We start from the raw sequence: 18,290 nt of genomic DNA on the forward strand, positions 1-18,290 counted from the left end.
AAAATGAAGATAATTATTTGGGTTAAGTGAAAATGACACATAGTAATGAAAGACAGAGATGGAAAGGAATGAGTTGCAGATGGGTGAATTTGGAGAAGTTGAATTGAGTTAATTTATACTTAAACTTATTTTTTTTAAAAAGCCCAGAACATCAGAAATAAATGATTAATTTAAAAAAAAAAACTAATCAAAGCCTAATCCTAATCCTAATCCTTATTCTGAATGCATGCAAAAAAATAAGGGCCCTGCTGGTTGGGAATTAAAGTGTCAAGTGCAAGAAGTCAGGAACCAGGATAGAGTACAAAAGTAGCACAAATTTATTTTACACTATCTATGCACAAGAATCTGAACTATTAACAGTCAAGGTGAAATGGAGTCAGATAAGAGTCAACCTACTTAAAGGGGGACTGGTCTTAAGTCTCTTATGAGGATGTAGAGATTCCAAACTGATGATGCATTTGACCCCACCCTCTGGCTCAGCTTGGTCATCTCTACATCAAGAGCTACAGTCCAGGGTGAGCAAAAACAGAAAGAGATTCAAAGGAGGATTTTCAGATGTAATCTGAATGGAGCTGATGTTCATTGGATGACCAACGGGCAGTTATCTAGCTCAGGAATAAACAACATTGAAAGTGTGCAATCCAGCCTTACCACCTTCTGAAGGACTATAAAAGGCAATCCATTGAGGAAGTGGTACCACTGAAACAGGCATAGCTAAATAGATTTTGTCATTTTTAACTTTCTTGGGTGGTTTTAAAGATGAGGGTGAGGGTAAGAGGTCTTCAGGAGACAAGGCACTTCTTTTTATATCTTTAAAGCCCCTTGAAAGCTTGAAAAAGAGTTGGGCCATTTTGCTGTCAAAACTCTGTGGTGACCTTGAAATGCTGGACAGGACAGAAATCAGATATTAGTGTATATGTAGCTCAAGATGTAATGGGTTGCTCAATTGTAGTGTATCCAGTGGTGGGATTTAGCCGGTTCGCACCACTTTGGCAGAACCGGTAGCTAATTTTTTGTTGCCCAGGTCCAGAATGGACTTCCAGAAGTGGCATCCACACAGAGAACCAGTTGTTCACATATTTGAATCCCACCACTGAGTGTATCGATATACAAAACTTTAGAAATGTGGTCCTCTGTCCTATTACTCTTCCTATCCTTGTGGTCTTCCATATTTTTCAGGAAAAAAAGTTCTACTAGTGAAGGATTTAAGACCATTGAATTTTCTCAGGTTTTTAAATTGTTCAGGGAATATACAGTAGTTGGCTGTCCACTGCATTCATTTGGAATCTACTGTATGAAAGACTGTGGGAACAGATAATAAACAGAGCTGAAGCCATCAGATTAAGCTCACTTGAGTATGAAATTCTAATTATGGCTAGTCCAGTCTCCTAATCTGCTTTAATTGTGGTCTGTGAATAAAATGAGAGTGGGAAGGTCAGGCATGCTACTGTAGAATTGTTGTTACTGTTAGATGGCCCATGGTCCAGAGACTCTTGTGACAAATTATAGTCCGTCATTCCAACCAAATAGCTTGTGTTGGAGGGCAATAGTTTGGGGATGTCTACTTTAAGTCATCATTCTGCTAGATTGCCAACTGGCAGGCAACTATTTGCAACTGCAAAGAGCTGCAGTTCTTAGGCTTGTAGATCATGGCACTTCCTGGCAGACAGACCCATTTACTTTCAAATAACCGCACCATAAATCTGACATTGTTGTGCAGCCTGAGTTGAAGTTGATCTCATTGCTTGGAATAACCATCACATTTCATTGTTTCCAATCAGATCTTCTGGGAGTGCTCATTTGTGGATAAACAAAAGGGCTTCCCATTACACTTATTTCTGATACTCCCTTCTGTGCTGAACCACTAAATTGCCAGCTTGCAGAAAACATAAGTGTTTCACTATTTCGGATATACAAAGCTCTGTAATTTCCCAGTAATGACTGCTTAACAGAGAAGAGCTGCACAACCTGTATATCAGAAGACTATTATCTCATATTTAGAATATAATATGATTATCTGTTCAGTGCTCTTCTAGTTGATTGATTCACAGGGTGACTCAAGAATATTTCCACCCTCCATTATTGCTAATAATCCTCAAGTACACTTAACATCTCTAATACAATCATGTTTGAGATGGGGGTGGGTGGGGAAGAATGAAATTTCCATTGAAGACATTTTTTGTCCTATAGCTTCAACAAGGTTTAAAAAATATTGTTATTTATTAAAGCATCCTCTGGGTTACTCATTGTCTTTAAATGAAGAAAGCAAGTTCAGTGAACTTTTACATATACATTTGTTGTTAAAGAATGCAAAAAGTATTATATGGCATGGCTTAGTTCATAACAATACATCTAACTTGGTTAATGGATTGAGCCACATCCCTATAATACATTGAATCAAAGAGGAAACAAACAGCTGGTATTGCCCAGCCTTCTAAACCACAAACATCTAGCACAGGGGTCCTCAACCTTGGCAACTTTAAGACTTGTGGACTTCAACTCCCAGAATTCTTCAGCCAGCAAAGCAAAGCTGTCTGAGGAATTCTGGGAGTTGAAGTCCACAAGTCTTATTTTATGAAGACCCCGGAGACATCTGTTTGGCTACTGCGAAAAATAAAATGTTGGTCTAACATGGTCTACGCCAGCAGGGTTACTTTAAATGTTCTTATTAACTTGAAAATGCACCATAAATTGACAGGTGGAAAGAAAAGGCTTCTTTCTCCTTTAATGTACTTCTGAGATGGAGTGTAAACCAAAGACTTTGCAATTAATTATCCCTCTCAGTTGTGTGGTAATACAAAAGATCTATCTCAGGAGAACCCATTACTCACTAGATTCTGATGTGAAATTATTGTAGTAGTGGATAAGGAATGCCCAGAAGAGCAAATTGTAGCTTTTCAGGGGGGAAAAAAATTAAAGGTTGGTTTGCTTCATTTCCTGTTAGTTACAATCCAACTGAAAAGCATACAAAAACATCTGGAACTAGTGGAAATCAAACAAATTGCTTTCTTTGAATTCCTTACTACAACTCAAGGAAATTATTGCTATTAAAATTGGAATTTCTGTTGCTGCTTTTCCTAAATAAAACTGACAAGTCTTTTTTCTGATTTATATATTCAGTTGTGATACTTCCATAACCTATTGGAATTGGGTTACTGCTGTGTTATAGCCTTCTAAAAAGATCAATTAGCTACTGTATTTTCAAATTAATACATGCACCCATAAAGCAAGTCTGTCTGCTCTTATAGGATAACCATCAACTTTCTCCAACAACCTATACATTATAGGTTTTTTCCTTCCTTCATGGTCAGTTCCAGTCAATACTGATGGGGAGAAGAGGTTATCCCCTAGCCTATGTGGGGTGATACAGAATCTGAGGCTTTCTCACCTCCAGATTGACATCTACATGAAACTGCTACAAGAGGTCACCTGCTGGTTTGGAGTTCAGCATCATCAATGTGCTGATGATATCCAATTATATATTTTGACCTCATGCCAGCCAAGCAAGGCTCCTGTCTGGAGGCTGTATAAACCTGAAAGGGGAGGAACTGACTCTGACTTAATCCTACCAAGACTGAATGGTTGTGAAGACAAAGACTTCCTGGATCTGAGAATTTTCTTCCTTTACTCTAGCTTTGGTGGACAGTCAGAAGTGATACACAATTAGGGGGTCCTTGTGGACTTATAACTCCTGCTCAAAGAGAAGGTGGCAGCTGAGACCAAGAGGGCCTTCACACAGCTTCATCTGGTGGTGCCAGTGGCACCATTTGATTGGAAAGCCCTTCAGACAGTCACTCATGCCTTACTCAAGGCTCAACTACTGTAATGCACTTGACATAGGACCACCCTTGAAAACCATTCTGAAGTTTAAACTAATCCAGAATGTAGTGGTGTCATGCCTCAATATGTCCATGTAATAACTCTGCTTCACAAGCTGTGTTGGTTACCATTTGCTTCTAGGTGTGGTTCAAGATGCTGGCCATCACTATAAAGTACTATATGGCATAGGGCCAGATCATTTAACACTCTGCTATCTCCCATGGTTTCTGCCTGGTCAATACATGCTGGCAGAGTTGGTTCACTCCGTGATCCTTCAAAACACAGGGTGATCTGAAATCTGTTTAGCTCTCACCCCAACGAACCCCATAAGGCCTTGAAGTTGCAGTTGTTGTGCCTTTGGTTAAAATGGATAGTGCCCCTTATAGATTGTATTTTTGACTATTTTTATATTGAGTAGCCAAATCCCATTTTACAGAATAACAGAGTTGGAAGGGACCTTGGAGGTCTTCTGGTCCAACCCCTGCTCAAGCAGGAGACCCTATACCACTCTGGACAAATCTATTACTTTTTGTCCTCAGGTGCTTTGGAGAATAGATTGACCCCCTCTTCTCTGTGACATCCCCTCAAATATTGGAACTGTCTTAAATAGGAGTCAATCTCCAAGCACCTGAATTTTGATCATGTGACCATGGGGATGCTGCAATGGTCGGAAATGTGAAAAATGGTCATAAGTCACTTTTTTCAGTGCTGTTGTAACTTTGAATGGTCACTGATCGAACTGTTGTAAGTTGAGGACTACCTGTATATCCTCATTTGGATATAGATGCAAATATAGATTAAATCTCTGGAAGAAAGTACAGGTTTAAAAACTTTTAGGCAGAACAGCATAATTATCCATTCATTGCATTCTATGATATGATTCTTTTCCATAGTATATTAATGTGCATATGATAAATGGTCTGCTTTTCAGTGAAAAAGATGGGAAGGAGGATAACAGCCTTGCTTGCTCGTCAGCTCAATGGGGTAAGAGCTAAAATGGGAGGCACAAGGCATGTGAGTGTCTTAGAGTAATAAATGCTGAAATAATAATTGGCAAAGTAGGGTGGAGGAGAGGAATGTTATATGTAGCGCTCTCCCACCCTCCCTCCCTCCCTCTCCTTTCCCCATACATATTTTCCAAAGGGTGGCTGTGGGGGAAATCTTATTAAAAAGCTACTGTCTGCTGATCAAATATTTATGCAAGGCAGATCTCAGCCATCGGGTTAAGCTTTCTTTGACCAGACAATGAGATTTTGCTGCAGTGCAAAAGGAATGAATAAAACAAACAACGGGATTTGAAAGGAAGAGAAAGTTAAGAGTGAAATCTAACTAAAACCAAATTAATTTAGAGGGTGACAGACTAAGGCAGCATTGATTTCCTACTTTTTTTTGTGTGTTTTTATCAGCAGAAATGGTTGAAATGAATATCTCATACATATTTGCTCCCTGCCTTACTCCAAACTAGTAATTAATCTGAATCAAGATGCTTTGGAAATTATACATTGGTGGGATATAATTGTGCATAAAACTAGCTCACTCTATCAGTGCTTTTCAACTTTGGCAAGTTTAAGTCCGCCTATCTTAAGTTGCTAAAATTGAGAAAGACTGATGCTTTTGACACCATTTTGTGGGTCAGGAGAAGCGTAATTAAGTCCATACCTTAATCCAATAACCATCGTAGCAGGTAGTTTTAGGCTCAAACAATCCTGGGAGAATTTAGAGTTACAGCACTTCCCTTGGTCAGTATGTCATACGGGGAAAAAAAAGGATTGACACATTGGTCTTCCTTTAACTAGCACAAAGTCCTAGAGCAGCTCTGTAAAAATGGGATTGCTTCTAGGAATTCCTCTTGTTGATCATCTTACATGTCATGCCCCCTGCAGCCATGCAACTGTGACAAGTTTTTTTTTAAGTAAATCAGTTGGTTGTCCATGATGGCGTCTATCTGCGTTGGCCTCCATAGATTTTTGTTCATAAAGGGGCAACAAATAACTTTCCGGCCCCATTTGTAATGCCTGCAAGGTCTCTGAAAGGTAATTATTGATCGTTTTAGCAGGTCATCCCCGAGCATGCTCCATCACAGCACAGGAGTGAATATTTCCTGGGAAAGTTGTTGATTGTATATCAATTATATGATTTGAATATAGCCAAATTGTTGCCCAAGGCTTTAGAATCCCCAGGGTATCTTTTTCATACCAAAAAGAGGCACATGTACCTGTAGGGGAAATCTAATGTTGGATTTGCTTTGCCTCAAGATAAAAACAGCTGTATAGCTCAGTCGGTGGGAATGCTGCAGATGTTTAGGTTTTTCGGATTTCTAGCATGATTCACTAAATTTTATGACAATTTTATGGTGGTCCTTAAGTGAATTCAGCTTTCTCAATGGGTGTTTTTTTTGCCAGAAGTTGGCAAAAAAGGTTGCAAACTGCAGTCCCATGACTGCAGGCTACTTCAACGAGTTATAAATGTTGCCAAGTGCTCCACTTGCAATTTTAAATATAGGTTATAAATCACTGTTTCAAAGGCTGCCATAACTTTGAACCATTGTTAAACAAGCAGTCATAAGTTGAGGTCTACCTTTATGAGGTTTTTGTCTTTTGCTTGCAAGGGAACAATTTAGGTTTTATTGGCTCTCCATTTCAATTTAGGAAAAAGGGCTGCTTTTCATTTTCTCCTGTGTCAATCTATCAGCTTTGTGACTGCAGCTGTTGTAGTAAAAATTGCTTAGGCAGGGAGATGGAAAAGCGATTCTAGATGACATCAGTCATTGGAGGAGCTACAGTAACCTGCATTGTGGCCTGCACAAGTTTAGTTCACAATGTTGTTAAATTTCAGGGTGCTACAGAATTCTTTTTTGTTGTGCTGCTAATACAGTATGCAATATTTTTCTTTGCAACTGATAGCTCCTGGTTTGGTTTTTCCAATGTAGAAGAAAAATAAAAAAAACAAGAATAAAGATATTATGATGGCTCAATCAGGGACCAGAGCAATACATGGAAGTCAAAGTAGAAGACTAAGCTTACTTTCTGCACAGCTTACTCACTCTTGTGTAATTACTATGCACATGTCTAAAAAATAAAAAGAGCATTCCCCGTTTTTCCAGGTCTCCTCTAGCCTTTTGCTTAGGTCTCCCTCAGCATTTGGAAGCTGGAAGAGAAATTAACCTTCTCTTCTAGAATCAAGTAAGGCCAGAAGGCATTGGTTAGAGCAGGGGTCTTCAAACTTGGCTCTTTTATGACTTGTGGACTTCAACTCCCAGAATTCCTCAGCAAGCGTGCCTGGTGGAGGAATTCTGGGAGTTGAAGTTCACAAGTCATAAAAGGGCCAAGTTTGAAGACCCCTGGGTTAGAACACTTATCCAAGGATTTAACTTTGGTACCCTGGAGATTTTTTTAATCCTAATCTTCATACCTTTATGATTGGGCTACAAGCTTCAGATGATATGCCAGACCTTTGATTGACCTAGCTTGGTATGTTGCATGAATACAGCTGTTATAACCATCAAAACACATCCAAATAGTGGAATGAATTCTCTTGGGTGTTAGATTTGGGTCCTTCTCTTTCTGCTTTTCTGGTAGGATTAAAAACCTTTATCTTCAGGAATGCTTTTTCAGTTGTGTCAATAACCTTAGATAACTTTTGTATTTCAGTTCTTCGTCTTTTATTCTTGTAGTGCTCTTATGATGGCAAAAAGCGGGGTACAAGTCTAAATAAAGAAATTGCAGTCTTGGTTCATTGTAACTTGTACCCATTTCCACTTCATGTATACCTATAGACATGAATATTATGTCCACGTTCATTTTTTTCTCATCCTAAAAAACTGAGCTGGATTACAGGCTCACGCATGCATAAATACTGCATGATGGACTCCAGCAGAAGAATATAATGACTTCAGTGCCTTGCAAATAATCATGGACTTGATCCTGAGGGATCCTTGGTGCTCTCTGAACTTGCTTGTTTTCTTGCAGACGTTTCATTATCCAAACTAGATAACATCATCAGTGCTAGTAAAGAGTACTGTTTTCTGCATTCCTTACTAGCACTGATGATGTTACCTAGTCTGGGTAATGAAACATCTGCAAGAAAACAAGCAAACTCAGAGAGCACCAAGGACCCCTCATGTCAACCCTGAGCTACAAATGTACAAATCCTTTAGTAGGGCTTGATCCAGGAAATCAGCAAATAAGGTGAGCAAATACCAGCAACATATGAAGCAAAACAATTAATCTGGCTACAGGAAACAATTGCTCTGCCTATTAAAAGAAGGCTTTATGAGGGGCTGCGTTCCACCTCCAACATTGCTTGAGAGAATTTTGCCATTTCTGCCTTTTAAAAAAGATTAAAGGCATCCTCCTCCAATGACCCGACAATAAGAAGTAATTAAGTCTCCTACCCACTGTTTAATCACACAGGCATTTTGCATGCAGCAATAGCTGTTCGGCCAACAGAATGACAACCTCGGTGGAAAGTGGAAGGCAAACATTTGAGGAGATAATGGATCGTCATCAGCCTGATCAGCAATCCGTTTGGCAGACTCAGCATTCCACAGGATTAGATCCTTACCAGAGATGGATGGAAGCAAAGGGAGGGGAGGGAGGGGAGACAGCTTTCAACAGTTCCTCCATCATTTCATTTCAGCTTTCTCCCCCTCCTCTCTCGCTCTAATTTGTTCACAAGACAGCTGTGCCTGCCTTTGACGTGTATCTAATTCTTGCTTCTTTCTCCTTTACACTCCTCTACCCCATTTCTATCTGATTGCTTGGACAAAGGGAACAGCAAAAGACCATTTAACATGGTTGTAAAAGAAGAATAATCCTGGCACGCAGAGAAGCTCTACTATAATATAAACCAAACTGCAATTTTCGCTCCTTTGTTTGAAAACCGTCTGAACACCAGTAATTGGTTTGCCAATGACTAGATTGTCCCCCTCTTCTTGTAAAGAAGATGGATGGCTGCCTCTGAGGGCTTGAGGCTTTGTGTTGGGTCTCTCAGAAAAAGGAGGTCAAGTGTTGGCTCATTGTGCACTTTCTTGGTCTCTTGCTGAAGTAGCCTGCGAAACTAAGGTTTCTAAGTGTCAAAACTATCTGAAAACTCCCCAGTTGAAAATGGATCCATCTCATCTGTCATTCTGTTTCCAGTCATCTTATGAGATGTCATTGAAAAGCCTAAGAAGAAGTCCTATAACAGGGTTGTTCAACTTTCATACTTCAGAGGTGTCCTGCTTATAAGCATACCGATTCTGTTGACAATACTCTGTATAAAAGTAGGGAAATATATTTCTGCCTTTATGACTCAATCCATCCATTCACCCATCCCAAATTGGATTCCTTTGTAAGTTGAAGATGATATACTTATGGGGAACAGAGCCAGAAGCAAAAGTTAGTAACAGAATAACAGAGTTGGAAGGGACCTTGGACGTCTTCTATTCCACCCCCCTGTTTAAACAAGAGCATCTCTACCGTTCCAAACAAGTGGCTGTCCAGTCTCTTCTTAAAAGTCTCCAGTGATGGAACACCCACAACTTCTGAAGGCAAGCCATTCCACTGGTTAATTGTGCTCACTGTTAGGAAATTTCTCCTTTTGGTCTTTTGGAAAATAGGTTGACTCCCTCTTCCTTGTGGCAGCCCTTCAAATATTGGAACACTGCTATCATGTCACCCCTAATCCTTCTTTTCATTAGACTAGCCAAATCTAATTCCTGCAACCGTTCTTCATATGTTTTAGCTTCCAGCCCTCTAATCATCCTTGTTGTTGCTCTTTTCTGGACTCTTTCCAGAATCTCAACATCTGTATTATAATATGGTGATTATTATAATATATTTTTATATACACATTATATTATTATATATAGTAAGATCAGTGATTCATACTCCTTCTGAGTCTCCCTGTGCTCCTCCATTTTCTCTCCCTTCCCCTAATTCTTGCTAAACCTAACCATTGGGATAACAATGACCAGGATGATTGAGAATCTCCATAGACATTCTTGGTAAAGTTTAATCCCAGAAGACTTTGAAATTAGGTTGACATCCACAGTTCATCACATCCAGCTATACCCTGGTGGCAAGTTTCATTCTCAAAATACTCATTTTTGTGTGTATGTGGCCAATATTGAACCACTTTTCCATCAAAAGTTATTAGCAGATTCTGGTAATGGTAATGGATTGTAAAAGTGGAAATAAAGGGGGAAAAGGGGTGGGGAGGAAGGGAAGGAGTTACTATCAAAGCATTTCCCCCCCCCCAAAACTCAAGTCTACCTGGATTTTAAGGATACTGGTACCTTATTTCCATATTTTAAAATTTAACTTTCTATTGGCTGTAAACACTTTGATCTATGGGCTAAAAGGGAAATAAAAAATTAATAGTAAGTAAAATTGGAAACAAAATCCTGATTTTGGGTGGGACAGGTTTTTGCTCTTTTTTTCTCTTTTTTGTCAAAATAAACTCTAACATAGATGCTTTTGAACTCAGGAAAGCATAACACATTTATTTTGTGAAAATTTCTATATAATAAAAATTGTCACTAAATCATTGTTCCTCATGGGGTCTGAACTGTAAAAACAGAAATATCATAAGCATTGGCCCAGCTTTAAAAATATTGTTTAGTTCATTAATGGCAAGCTGCAGAGAAAATATTGGTACTTGTATTAAAATAATGGATAATTTAGTTTATTATCGTTCTATGCCACCCATCTTATTAATACAGTGACTTTTGATGGTTCACAATATAATAAAGTTAAAAAGTGCTAAAAACCATTAACATTAGAATAAAACGATTGAAAATCAAAGTTGATTAGAGATAAACCTGAAATATTTTTTTTCTAAACAGTTTTATAACCCAGCTGTAAAAAAAAATCACATATAAAATTAAGCATTTTTCCTCATTATATATGAAAGAAAATCTCTGTGTGTTAAGTAGAGTTTGCTCCTTAACAATTTATGATTATAACTGCAGCTCTTGACATAAGGATTTAAGAGGATTGTGGAAATAATATCTTGGCTATGTTTACTTTAGGCTGAAAGAAAATGATCTATCGGAAGCTATGAAGGAATCAAATGAGTAGGCTTTGAGGAGGAAGCAAAGATAATAAAGAGAATAAAATGAAAGTTTGCTGTAGGGATTAAATCTATCGGAAGATATGAGTCACGCTGCAGAGACAGAGCCATAAGGGATGGTGGCAGATATAGCAATAAATTGCACTCCTCCATAATATGTAGGCTTCTCGGTTAAAATTTAATGAAAGCAGGAAGAGAAAGAGCATTCTGCTTCCTTTCCCTTCTTGTTCCACATATAGTTTGAATGTGACAACAAGGTTTAATTGAGTTCTCTTGCCCGTTTCCCATGGTGCTTATACATAGATGGGATGGTCTGTGGCAGGCTGGACATTTTATGTGCAATATAAGACTTTGGTGTTTCTCCAATCTATTCAACCAACCCTTCCTTCTCCCACCCTGAGGTGTCAGTTCTCATATTATTGATAAAGGTAGCCCTCGAATTACGACCACAATTGGGCCCCACATTTCTGCTAAGCAAGACATTTGTGAAGTGAGTTTTGCCTCATTTTCCAAGTTTCCTTTCCTTTCCAACCACTGTCGTTGTTAAGTTAGTAACATGGCTGTTAAATGAATCTGGCTTCTCCATTGACTTTGCTTGTCAGAAGTTCGCAAAAGGTGATCGCAGGATCCCAGGACACTGCAGCAGTCATAAATATGAGCCAGTTGCCAAGCATCTGAATTTTGATTACGTGACCATTTGCAATGGTTGCAAAAGTGAAAAATGATCATAAGTCACTTTTTTCCAGAACCATTGTAACTTTGAGTCCTCACTAAACGAACTGTTGTAAGTCGAGGACTATCTGTATATGGTAGGTTAAAAAATCTTTTAGCAGAGAATGTTTAATTCCCAAGAAGCACCAAAGCACCAGAAGGCAAGACAAGAAACAATGGTGTCAACGCTGCAAATACTGTATATTCTTGCTTTGACAATGTGCAGAACTGTCTGGTATTTATATAGTTAAACCAGCAACTGGGAAAGAGGGAGGAGCATAAGGATAGCCCGGGAGAAAGAAACCGGAAGTAAATCACATCTTCCAAGTTGATTGGAAGATGTGAACCATGACCCTACAATAAGGGAGTGGAAAATGTTTGGAATGTTATGCGTAACGGAAGAGAAGCAGATCTAAGCATTCCACCATGCTGTGCTGACGTATTGTAATCTTAATAAATGCTTTTAGGAGGAAAAATGCCTGAAAGTCCTTTTAAGTGTTTCGTTACTCAGACACATGACAAATGGATGGAAACCAATCAAGGAAAGAAGTATCCTAGAACTAAGGAGAAACTTCCTAATCAGTGAAAACAATTAACTAGTGGAACTGCTTGCCTTCAGAAATGGTGGGCACTTCATCCCTGGAGTTTTTTAAAGAAGAGACTGGATAGCCACTTCTCTGAAATGGTATAGCAATAGCACTTAGACTTATATACCACTTCATGGTGCTTTACAGCCCTTTCTAACCAGTTTACAGAGTCAGCATATTGTCCCCAACAAATCTGCTACCCATTTTTACTGATCTCAGAAAGATGGAAGGCTGAGTGAAGCTTGAGCTGATCAGAATCAAACTGCTGGCAGTCGGCAGAATGTTCCTGCAATAAAGCATTCTAACCATCACACCACCACGGCTCTATATAGGGCATAGGGTTTCCTGCTTGAGCAGGGGGCTGGACTAGAAGACCTCCAAAGCCCCTTCCAGTTCTATTCTATTCTAAGAAACTGCCCACCGGTGCTGATCCTCATTCGGAATGAGGAAGCAGGGCAGAAAGAAATTTATGAGCTGACTCTTTGTGCTTTTCCTTCTATAACATAGCTTGAACCTAAAAGCAACTTCTTAGTTGGAGACCGCAGAGTGGATTTTGTTGCTGGACTGTCTAGTAAAAGTTAAGTTTCCTCTAATTAACTGAAGCCAAATGCATGAAATCTTAGGCAGCATCATTTGGCTTTCAGCTCAAGCAATTCCCAGCACAAGAATAGTCAAGATGGTTGTTCTTAATTAGAAGAATGAAATACAGCATTTCCATTTCTATTTTTCATCTAGAGATTCTAGTAGACTATGTAACCTTTCCGTTGTATCTGTTGCTCCTCAGCTCCCATGCACATCACTGATGGAATTACCACCCACATCAGTTTTGCATCAGATAATGAGTTGGGTTAATGACCTTGATTCTCAGAAGCAAATTGGAGACTTTTTGCCAGCATGGTGGGTAATTAAGAAAACTCAGCTGTTGTAAGCGCAGTGAGCTTGAACTGTCAATGAATCAGATCCGATGAAAAAGTAATTACAGTTTGGTGCCTGAAAAATGCAGAGCCATGTGCTATAATTATGTTCTACTCCAAGTTGTAGGTATTTTTCTTTCTTTCTTTCTTTCTTTCTTTCTTTCTTTCTTTCTTTCTTTCTTTCTTTCTTTCTTTCTTTCTTTCCTCCCTCCCTCCCTCCCTCCCTCCCTTGCACGGCAGAGGGGAAGATTCCAAGATAAACAAATTAACTCAAGTTATGCTGAAATGACTTTTTTGCAATCAAAGCAAAATGCTACAGGATATTAAAGAATACACTTGCAACTTTGGATATGTGGAGTGTGGCAGTCATCACATTCACACATGGACATGGAGCTGGGTAGTCAATCAACTTAAACAAACAAGCAGACATGTTTTGCTAAATAACCCACAATTGTTTAAGACCGTTCAACATTGCTAAGTCATTATTCATGATTTACCAACTACAGTGGCTCAATTCATTGCCTTAAGGAATGTTATGGCTTAAAATGATATGTTAGAACTTGTTTCAAAGCATAGAAAGCATTCTGGCTTTTTATTGTTGTGAGGTGCCCAGATCTCATTGGGCAAGATGGGTGGCTATATAAATTTTAAATAAATAAATAAATATTCTCTGTGGCATAGATTGTTTGATCTTAAGCAGCTCTAAGTTTCCTAACATAGATTGAGGATGACCTATATGTAGTGTTACCAAATCAGGGCTGCCGAAATTCAAGCAACCACTAAATGGCAACCAAGAGTTACAGTAAACAAACTTTGCTTCTGTTTGATAGCTATCCATTTTTTTTATTTTATTTTTTTTGCGGCTCAGGTAGAGTAGAGTAGAGTAGAGTAGAGTAGAGTAGAGTAGAGTAGAGTAGAGTAGAATAGAATAGAATAGAAGCTGGAAGGGACCTTGGATGTCTTCTAGTCCAGCTCCCTGCTCAAGCAGGAGAGTATCAGTATTGGCCCTTGTTATGCATATTTCAATATGTCCATGTATACATATTCATAGTCTCATCTCTCCATTCTCTAGATCCATTTGTTTATGGCACCACTTGTGTCCATTCATTCAACAACTAGGTTTCCAGCTGCATTTTTCATACCCTTTCCTGGTTTAAGCAAAAATCTGCCTGCTACCTGAACCAGAAGGTGTGTAGTTATTGACTGATGAAGTGCCATCAAGTTCACATCAGCTCACAGTGGCCATATATCTTCTCTAGGATGATCTGTCCCTCGGATCTCCCAGTGATGTATTCATTGCTGCTGTAATCAATTCTGTCCATCTAACCCCAATTTATCCATTTTTGAAAAGGCAACCTTTTCTACCAATTAAAGAAATGCAATATATTTCCCTTTGACACAGATTTCATGACATTTTACAATAAAAAACATTCATTTTTTTTAACAGAAATTTCTATACAGTGTTTATATTTTTATATAACATTCCCCAGCCAGCAATTCTGAGAGTTAAAGTCCACATATCTCAAGAGTTGCTAAGGTTGGGAAATGCTGTACTAAGTGCTTAGGGAAATAAACAAAATGGTATCATATAACAAAGAGCGAGCAGAATTCCAGTTTTGGACAGCGGTTTAAAAGTGTTTCAAAAACAATTGAAAAAAAGTTCAGAGAAGAGAGTGAGGATGGCCAGGTAATTAGAGATTAAGAGAAATTGAAGGGCCAGTGTATGTTTATCACTGAGAAAAGATTGCAGAGGAGGTATAATAACAATAAGGAGCACTAGTGGTGCAGTGGTTAGAATGCAGTATTGCAAGCAAAACTCTTCCCACAGCTTGGAGTTCGATCCTCAATGGCTCACGGTTGATTCAGCCTTCCATCCTTCCAAGATCAGTAAAATGAGGACCCAAATTGTTGGTGGGCAATATGCTGACACTGTAAATTACTCAGAGAGTACTGTAAAGCACTATAGAGTGTATGTGCTATTATTATTGCTATCCATCAAAGTATGTTAAATACCAGAATGTCAACACCTTTGTTATTCCAGAATGCAGGACATGATGGAATGGATTTAAATTAGATTATGGTTATATAGAAAGAAATTCCTAACAATAAAAACAGTTGTTTTGTGGAATCAGTCCCCCAAAGATTGAGCTATTGGTGGGCTGCTCTTCATTGCATGAGATCAAGGCAAAGCTAGACAATTCAATTTGGATTTCTGTATTGATCAGGGAGTTGGACTTAATACCTAAATGCCCCCTTTGGACTATAATTATAAGGGTTGCAGCCTGGGGGGGGGCATTTAACCTTTTCCTCTCTTGTTAAAGCCCAGAGAAGCTTCGTTCTTCAAAGCAGACAATTGTCACCAAAGGAGCTTTTCCTTTGGTGCTTCAGAGAGAAGATCTGGGGGGGGGGGAGGATTAAGCTCCATCTCTGCCTTCTTCAGGGCAGATCTTCCCCTTTTTTTAAAAAAATGAGCCATTTCCATTCCAAGGCATATATAACTTCCCATCTATTTTGGCTCTTAATTCAATGATATAGGACAAGACATGTCAAACACAAGGCCCGGGAACCAGATGCGGCCCGCGAAGTGGTTTCATGTGGCCCGTGAAGCCATCCTGGAAACAGTGAGGGAACGGCCCCCGCTGCCTTGGCCCTGGCCCAGGCTGGCCGGGAGCCAATGTACAATTTTATGGTGGCCATCTATGCTGAAACACTTTCAGTCTTAGCTCCACAAGGCCATCTGGAAACAGCGAGGAACCAGCCCCTGCAGCGTTGGCCCCGCCTCCTGGGTGCATGCTGGGGAGGTGTCACCCTTTGTGAGGAATGAAGAAATGCACCATCGCCTGGAAGTGGCCAGCAAATGACCCTCACCTACTTCACCTATCAGGCTTGATGGGCTCCGGGGAAGGGGTTTCAGCAGGCAGTGAGGCTCCTCCAGTGGACCATGCCTTGGCACTTGCCCTAGTCCCACCTCTTCTGCCAGAGACCCTCAGATCTGTCCCACTCCTGCCCAGGCCCCCACAGGCACCCTTGATGCGAACGATGTAGAGTGGCCATGCCCACCCAATAGGCCCCACCCACCCAGTAGGCCCCACCCACCCTGGCCACACACACCCGCCCCCCCGTGGGCAACCGCAATGCTGATGCGGCCCTCAATGAAATTGCGTTTGACACCCCTGATATAGGAAGACATAAAAGAAGGATGTGCCCTCAAAACTAGCTGTTTCCTAGTCAAAGGCAGCTCTACTAACTTAGCAAGTTTCACTCTGGGCAGCGGGAGGTGCCCTGTGCCTCAATTAAAGACTCAACCTGAGCTCACATTCCCAGTGTGCAGTCATGCTTATCTTGGCTGCAGCTGTCAGACTTTTCAGTTGCAGGTGCCTTTGTGCAGATAACAGACAATTACGTGTTATCATCTCTGTTAAGATATGACAGTTCAGCAGAATTACAGTTCTGCAACAGGTCCTGTAACATCCTCCTAATGTAAAGCATATTGGTTTGACAGATCTTGGGAGGACTGATTAAGTGGTGATCTTTGACAAGGGGTCAGGCTGCTGTGCAGTAATCAGACTCCTGGGACTTTTGCTTTTCAATCCCCCTGCAATATATTGATCACAAGGAGAACACTTTGGAAAGGAGCAACCACAAAGAGGTAACTGGTACAGCTGAGCCTAAGATTTAGGAAGTCCTTGATTCAAATTTCATTTATTTACCCATTGCAATTAACAATTAATAGTGCTTTAAACACCAACTCTTACACGTTTATCTTTCCTGATTTGAATGCCTGAATTGGACTTCAGTAAAACTATTGCCAAGGTCTGACTGGGTTCATAAATCATGCTAAGCTGCAGTGAGATTTGTTAGGTTTTAGCTTAGCACAGAAAACAGGAATTAGGGGCTTTGGCCTGCCAAGGCACCCCCAGCAGTACACCCAGATAATGGCACTATGCAAAACTTTTGGAAGGATAATAATAATAATAAAGTGTTGTAGGTATTTTCTGGATCTTCCTGTTTTTGTCAAAAGGACAGAAATGCTGTGATGGTATTGTGCCACTAAGCTCTATTCTTCATACATGTGGGCATACACTTTAATGTTATAGATTTATTGTCTTCACATTCTCTTTCCTTATCATAATAGTACAAAGTATTGTCTGGTACTTCTTTGAAGCTTCTTCAGAAATATTGTTTCCGGCTAACTTTCTACCACATCAACATGCTTTAGCTGTTTATATTTACTTTCATCCCTATAGCCAGCTTGCTGAAATCTATAGATTTTCAAGTTCATCCAACCATGTTTTGGCCCGATGTTTGAACTTTGGTTTAATGTTAATACTGGCTCCAGAGATATCACCAGTTGATCTGCAAACTTACAGTATTTGTCATGTTTGCCTCTCCAGGGGAGAAAGATGCACAAGCTATTATCTTATTGTCCATGAACAAAGCTGAATTTTCCATAACAGCTTAGCCAGAAGAGCTCCTCCACACAGGCCATAATCATGTTCTACCTCCTCAGCAGTCGGAATGGGACAACTCACCACGGCTGACTCGCCCTGGCTGACTCGCCCCAGTCATCTTGCCCTGGACAACTTGCCCTGGACAACTTGCAGACAATCACTGCAGCCAACTTGCCATGGGACAATTCAAGTAGAATTGCAGCTCACCCCAGCCTCAAGGCCTTTTAATTTGAGAAGGTTCAAATCTAAAGCAAGACAAGTCCTGCAATCCCTCTCTTGAGTTACCCCGCATTGAGTTCTCCTATGGCGAGTGGCTGTGACAAGTTGACCCATGGCGAGTTAGCTGGGGCGAGTCAGCTGGGGCGAGACAGCCAGGGTGAATCAGTTGGGGCGAGTTGTCCTAGACCAGGGGTAGGGAACCTTGGCTCTTTTATGACTCGTGGACTTCAACTCCCAGAATTCCTGAGCCAGCTATGTTATGCTGGCTCAGGAATTCTGGGAGTTGAAGTCCACGAGTCATAAAAGAGCCAGGGTTGCCTACCCCTGTCCTAGATCTTTCAGCAGTTGTGCAGTTCAGAACCACAATACATGCCCGACTAGATGCATAAGATATCACTATTAAAAATATGTAAAGACCCTGCTAAAAGTCTTTTTTGCAGGATGCTGAAGACATCTCTGGGGTATCGTGGAATTAACTTATCAATTTGTCAGATGACAAATTTCATCTGAAATTCGTTATAGTGGTCACGTACACA

The 18,290-nt window shown here is 40.1% G+C and overlaps 1 pseudogene; it reads right to left on the reverse strand.

Annotated features, from left to right (window-relative positions):
* Positions 1-17,141: 17,141 nt before the first annotated feature.
* On the reverse strand, positions 17,142-17,536 carry LOC107292022 (annotated as a pseudogene).
* Between the last annotated feature and the right edge of the window lie 754 nt (positions 17,537-18,290).

This window comes from Protobothrops mucrosquamatus, unplaced genomic scaffold (assembly GCF_001527695.2).
Source record: "Protobothrops mucrosquamatus isolate PMUCROS unplaced genomic scaffold, P.Mucros_1.0 scaffold1246, whole genome shotgun sequence".
NCBI classification, from domain to species: domain Eukaryota; kingdom Metazoa; phylum Chordata; class Lepidosauria; order Squamata; family Viperidae; genus Protobothrops; species Protobothrops mucrosquamatus.